Below are 6975 nucleotides of genomic sequence, written 5' to 3' on the forward strand. Positions count from 1 at the left end.
CATAAAGCAAAAATAAGTAGGTCTAACTGATGCAATCATTTTGCACCTTTTATAGTTTTAGCATTTAACCCATCAAATATGAGGGCTAAATTAGTTTCAATTCCATCAATGTTTTTATTAAGTCTAAAATCATATGAACAGGAAATTGCCAATATAACTGTCTCATAGATCAGTTCTTATAAGTGGATTTTTTTCCTACATTACACTGACAAGGATACCCTTTCCTAAAATTTTTTCACAGGTTTTTAAGTAGCATTATGCCACATCCCAAAAGTAATAATTCTTACTAAATCTTTGCTTCCACAATCTTTCTTCCTGTGACATGAGTGTTTAAGCTGGGTTTATCTGACTATCGTTGAAGGATGTGAGCAGACACACGCAGAGTCCATGCTGAAGATCTGTTCATTTCCTAGCAAAAGTATTGTTTAAGAAATGAAGAGGCTTTCTCTCCACCCATAATACTGCAAACATTTATCTCTCCCAGATACACTGGAAGAGACAGCTAGCTTCCAAGAGGAGCAGAATATTTCCCAGTCTTCATATTTTGGTGCCCTGAAATAGAACTGTGTGGAATCAAGTCCACTGGAGGAAATTCGGGCGTAAACTACATTAGCCTCAGACTTTTAACAAATTCGCCATAGTCTGAAAAATGACAATTATTCATAATCACGCATATATTATATGTATAAACATATACAGATATATGTAAAATATATCTATATTATATATACCTATAGTATAGCTTGTGTGCATGGGATTATACATATGTAATTTGCAATAAATCAGTCTGAAAATTCATATATTGTGTTCACTGCGAGTTTTTCTAGGCTATTACAAGTGCTGCCATACAGAAGCCTAAGGAGAAGGTTCATCTATACTTTTCCTTTTGTCAGCTTTTAATAGATCTAATTGCCTAATTATCTGCTTCAGTGCAGTCGTGGAGTGCTGTAACATTTCTCCTCTCCCCCGGGGAATGTACACATTCTCTGGGAAGTTGCCATCTGCTTCCATTTAGAATACTGGTGAAACACTCATTTAAGCACTGAGGGTTTCCAGCTTCATCTGTCAGTAGGCTTCATTCAGAAAGGATTGACTGTTTCATTATTCAGATTCCTGTTGAAGTTCCAAAGAACATCCTGGTAAGAAAAACAGTTTATCATCAGAAGTGAAAATATGTATTTGTTACTGAAAATGACCATAATGCAAACCTAACTAAACACAGAAAGCAGTTCAAGTCAGATATTTCAGAATTATAATTTTCACTTTCTTGGTCCTGGTTTGATCAGTTGATGAAACACATATTCTAAAATGTGCTCATGACCATGTACAGCAGATGTGAAAACCATGCCAAAACACTACCCCCTGGAAAGGAAGCTTTCTTGTTTATTTACAGTGGGAAGTTCAACTCCATTCAGTAGTTCACCTCAATTACTGCTTGCAAAATGTAAAGGAACTCAAGTGCCCTAACAAACCATGTGATCTGATTGGTTTTACCTGGCATTACAGAAACCAGTGATGGTGTAACCTGCTTGTGCTTCTTCCAAGAGATTTCACTCCATCCTCTTGGTCTGGGTAACTTGCAAACATGGAGCATATAAACATTTTTAAAAGATTGACAGTAGAAGTTACGAGAACTTTTTTCTCTTTCTCTCTCTCTCTTTTTTTTTTTTTTTTTCCTTGAAGATCTCTCTGGCAGTTGAAAAGAAAAAAGTGCATAAGTGCACGTAAAGTGTTCTGCATAGTGTGCAGAACATATAGCTAGTGTTTTTGCAGAAAAAAATGAAAAAACAAGCAATGTTTAGAGAAAAATCAAGTTATTTTTGACTAGGTAGTAAATCTAGTAATGAAAATTTTGTCAGAATTTATATCATATTTGTAAGCTAAAAATCAGGTCAGTTTCTGACTTTCTAGCCAATATCTTGGGCTGTTTAATCATCTTTTCCAAGATAAATGCCTACTGACAGTGTACACTCCCATTTTTAATACTTTGAAGCAGTTCTAATCCTGACCTTTATAGCTCACTGTAGCACTTCCCCTCCAGTGTCAAAACAGAACTCCAAACTTTTTCTTTTTTAAGATATGCCTTCAGTGGTACACATTCTACACGGCAAAACCACCCAGCCGTTACTGCTATGGAACAACTGAAGCAAACTTGAGAAGTGCCATATTACCTTTTTTAGCTAAGGATGTGTTTTTAAAGTAAGCTGTAAAATGTTGGCAAAAATATTTCCTTAATTTTGTTATATGCTTAGATAGAAATGTAATGGGTAAGACAGACCTTACATTTATGAAGAGTTGACCACCATGGTATATCATATGTTCTTTCAAATACCTTTAATTAAAGTGAAATTAAAAACTGCTAAAAGAAAACAAATGTAATTCCTGGAGGGCATGGTTATATAATAACTTACCCTATGAATTCCACTGCAATAGACACTTTTTCCCCCAACACTTATATGGAAGTGATTAATTGCATAATCAAGTTACTTCAGCACCAAATTCTTCTAACAGGATGCAATTTTAAGTTGTTGATTTTTCTCCAGAAGACAAAATAATATAATTGTTGAAACCACAGGGTCTGTATCTTTATCACACCACTGCGTGTCTCTCTTTGCTAACAGTAAAAGTATGAAATAATGGCTAATTTTAATCATTTTGATATTAGTATCCTACTGCTGCTATGTGATGTTCATATAATGAAAGTCAGATAGGGACTTATGAAATCTCTTTTTAAATTTGTATTTTGAAAGCAGTAGAGAATCCTCATCAAAAGTGAAGAAGCTTACATCATGAAGCAGGAGCTGATGTTGATTGCATTGTGATTATCTGTCATCTTTCCGTGAATCCTGATCACAACTTTCCGTATAATTAAAGACCATTGAGATAAAAAAGATAGAAAAGGAAATACAACAAAACAAACAAAAACAATTAATTGAATTTAGTGACAAATTAGAAAGAAAAAATTGTCCCTAATTGCTTTGAAATCAAACTTCATTGTGAAACAATTATATCCTCTTTTCATCTTCTACTCCCAAAACAGCTGAACCAAAACTATCAAAACTTTATATCAAAATATAAAGGAAGTCTAATTTAATATTTCTTTTAAAATCAATATTTTTTACATTTTTGTAGCATCTTTCTCCAGATGCTTGTGTTCTATAATTACAAATGAATGTACTCAAAGAAAAAAGAGTGTAGTAAATCTTTGTTCCACCATGAAATGAAACTGTGATTATATACATATTAATTTTTAGACATCCTCATCCATGTATACTTATTCTCATCTTGATCTCTTTATGGAACAATGATTTGTACCCTTCATTTTCTGGCTTAGATTTTCTTCAACTTTACATGCAATGGTTTACCAAAGCAACAACTAGGCTGTATGGATACATCCATTATAGCTGCATCTACTTCATACACATGTACATATATAACATATTTTATTAGATTAACTGCACTAATTTAACCTTTTCAATTTTTACAATATCACCCATAGTATTTATCATTAAAATATTGTTCAGTTGTTGTTGCTTCTTTGTAACTGATTTCTGTTTAAAAAGAGAGTTAATTTCAGAACATGCATATTTCATTTGATTCTAGAGAATATATGCATTTGTGTATTTGGTCATTACTTCACATACTTTATGTTGCATCCAACTCTATCTCTTTACACTGAGTATTTTTGATATAAAAATCATGGACTGTATTAATGCATCAATAAAGTAAAAAATAAAAAAGACATCTGACACCTAGTCAAAATATTCCAAAGCCTAAAAGACATCTTCCAGTTTGACTTAGAAATCCTCAATGGTTTAATCTCTACATTTTCAAACACTTCTGCAGTCTCAGGAACTTGGTATCTGACTTCTATCTTACTCACTTAGGCTTCAGAAGATTGACATAGTGGTACTTAAAATCCTCAAAACCCAAATTCAGTAGTGTATCACTAAATTATCTACCATCACCATCATCTATAGGATCATCTGTTTCCACAGTGAATCTTGCCATCTACATTTTGAATTTATGAACATTGTGATGGCTCTTTTTCTGTAAGAGTTAATGGATAAGATTCAGAAATGTCTTTCAGGTTAGGGTCAAGCCCTTCACCTTCCCAAACAAATTTCTTTACAAGTCAAGAAAATCATTGTCTATCACATCTTGAATCCATGAATAGGTATTTCTTTACAAACAATGTCAGAAGGTAAACAAGAGGGTTTCAGAGTTTCCAGTGCAGTCTCTGCTATGACCTGAAGTTTAAAGTAGCTCTTATGAGAGAGAAGAAACATGGTTTGCATCCAAGTTGCCTATTTTCTGGGGAAGCATGCTATCTGCTGAGACTTTGGAGCTCCTCGGAGGCATTAATGACATCTTAGGCAGTGACTAAGATGATAACTGCTGCAGTAGGGTGGGAATTGATTCAATTGTATTGACTTCATAGCTGAATGCACAAGTCTAAGTGTAACTATCTTTAGCTGCAAAGTTGGCAACACCACTCATTTAACAAATTACTCTGGTGTTGCTGCTATTTTTTGATGCATCTTTTACTTTACATCTTTCTTTTGCAAATACACATTGTGTTTTTTCTCTGTTTGAAGTTCTATTGCCATCAATTGTTTTTTAAGAGTTTGAAAGAATTGGTCAGTCAATTAAAATTAAATAATTATTCTTGAAAGGCTTTCTTTAGGTACTTTGATTTTCTGTATTAACCTTTCTGCTGTATTTCTGGGAATTGCATATAGTCAGTACTCATAAAGAATATTTGCTGTTCAGTGTTTCATATTCTATTTTTCTGCAGTCTACACACATGTAAGTGTTTGCATTTCTTTAGATTCTGAATGTCCAAGATATATTTTTAGCATCTAGTCTTTTGTTACAAATTTGCCTGTTTTTCATTTATGGTGAGATTTGATGCCATGCAGGGTTGGTATCACACCAGGGTCATAGCTGCCATTTTACCTTTCTGAGATTAAACAAGATAACCAGCAAAAAGACTTAGATAAATCATTAAGCAGTTCAACTCTTCCGTAAGAGTAATACTTGCCTTGTAATAGCAGTTCACAGTCATGACATGTAAAATAGCTGTGGAGTTTAATGGATCTCTACTGGTTGTTTTTGGAGATCATAACAATGTGAAAGCTATTTATTTCACTTGTTTTCAATATTTTGTCTGTTACATAATAGACACAAGTTTCTTATAAAGAAATAGTTTGCCTTTAAGGTACAGGATAAAATTATAACTGGTATTCCTCTAAGATTGAGTTTTGATGATCACGTGATTGACATTGTATTTTCTAAAACTTGTAGTTACTTTAAAAAGCATCCAACATGGCAAAAAAAATCAATATTTTGCAGTAAGATTTCACATTTTAGTTCAAATGTCTAATGAATTTTAATATTCCATAACTCTTTTTTTTCAGTCTTCACCAGCAAGTAGTCCAGCCCCACAGAATTAAAAGGCAGGGACTGGGACAATAAAGTACTGCCCACTGTAGACCAGGTGTGAGAATGCCTTAGGAACTGGAAACAACACAAGTCTAAGGGATCTGGTAAGATGTATCCAGGGGTCCTGAGGAAACATGCAAATGCTAAGCCACTGCCCTTCGTGTTTAGACAGTTATGACAGACTGGTGAAGTTTCCACTGGCCAGAAAAGGGGATGCGTTTTGTGGTTTTGTGCTGTGGTCATACTCTAGAGGGAAGGGATGTTGAACTGAGTGACTTCAACAGGCTTGAGAGGTGGATCTGTGTGAACCTCAGAAAGTTTCTGAAGGCAAGAAGCCAAGTCTGTGGGAAACACTAAAAGTAAAAAGGATTTTCAGGAGCTGAAAAATCAGGCCTGAAACACAAAAAGCTGAGAACTCACAATCTGCTGTAAGTGAAAAGTTTGAAACTAGAAAAGATACAGTAATACAGCAAAAAAGGACATGGGAAACAAAGGCTGAGTTTATAGGATTGGCTTAAATATATTTTACACTACAGAAAATATATGCCTGACAAGATAGCAGAAGGTCCTAAACTTAATTAGGATATTGTGTATTGTTAATAGAAAAACATACAAATGAACATTGTTCAAATCAGGTGTACGTGTGCTATAATTAATTGGTTAGAACAAATAGAACAAAGCTTTAACAATACATTATTGGCTGAAAAAGTTCTAAGATGCTATGTAACAAAGAAATTTGCAGTTGCTGCTGGCAGACCATGACCTGCTGTCATCCTTTAGCTATACAAAATCCTGTAATGAGGCTGATGCTTCATTAAAGATTGAGAAAAGTTACCCCGGCAGCCTCGTCCCATTCCTGCCTGCTCCAACATACAAGTTCTGTATCTGACTCAGAAAAATCACAAATGTGGATTCACACTGGGCAAAAAGGAGATTGAGAGCAGCCTTGAGCAGTAGAACTTGAGGATACTGGTGAACGAAAAACTGAGTTATGAGCCTGCGATGTGCACTCACAGCCCAGAAAGCCGACCACATCCTGAGTTGCATCAAAAGCAGCTTGGCCAACAGGCCGGGAGGATGTAATTCTCCCCCTCTGCTCCTCTCATGAGACCCTCACCTGGAGTTCTGCCCCCAGCTCTAGAGCCCCCAACATAAGAAACACGTGGACCTGTTGAGGTATGACCAGAGGAGGGCCATGACATGATCAGAGACTGGAGCAAGCAGATCCTCTCTGAAGAGAGGCTGACAGAGATAGAGCTGCTCAGCCTGGAGGAGAGTCCAGGGAGACCTTAGAGCAGATTTCCAGTACCTAAAAGGGGTTAGAGTAAAGGGGCCATGTTTATCATGGAGTACAATGATAGGACAAGAGGAAATGGCTTTAAACTGAAAGGGAGTAGGTTTAGATTAGGTATTAGGAAGAAACCCATTAGAGGTGGTGAGACACTGAAACATATACAGAGGTGCCTTGCACCCATGGAAGTATTCAAGGTCAAGTTGGATGGGGCTCTGACAGTATGGTCCTGTGAAAGG

The sequence above is a fragment of the Sylvia atricapilla genome, chromosome 1 (genome assembly GCF_009819655.1).
Source record: "Sylvia atricapilla isolate bSylAtr1 chromosome 1, bSylAtr1.pri, whole genome shotgun sequence".
Classification (NCBI taxonomy): Eukaryota; Metazoa; Chordata; class Aves; order Passeriformes; family Sylviidae; genus Sylvia; species Sylvia atricapilla.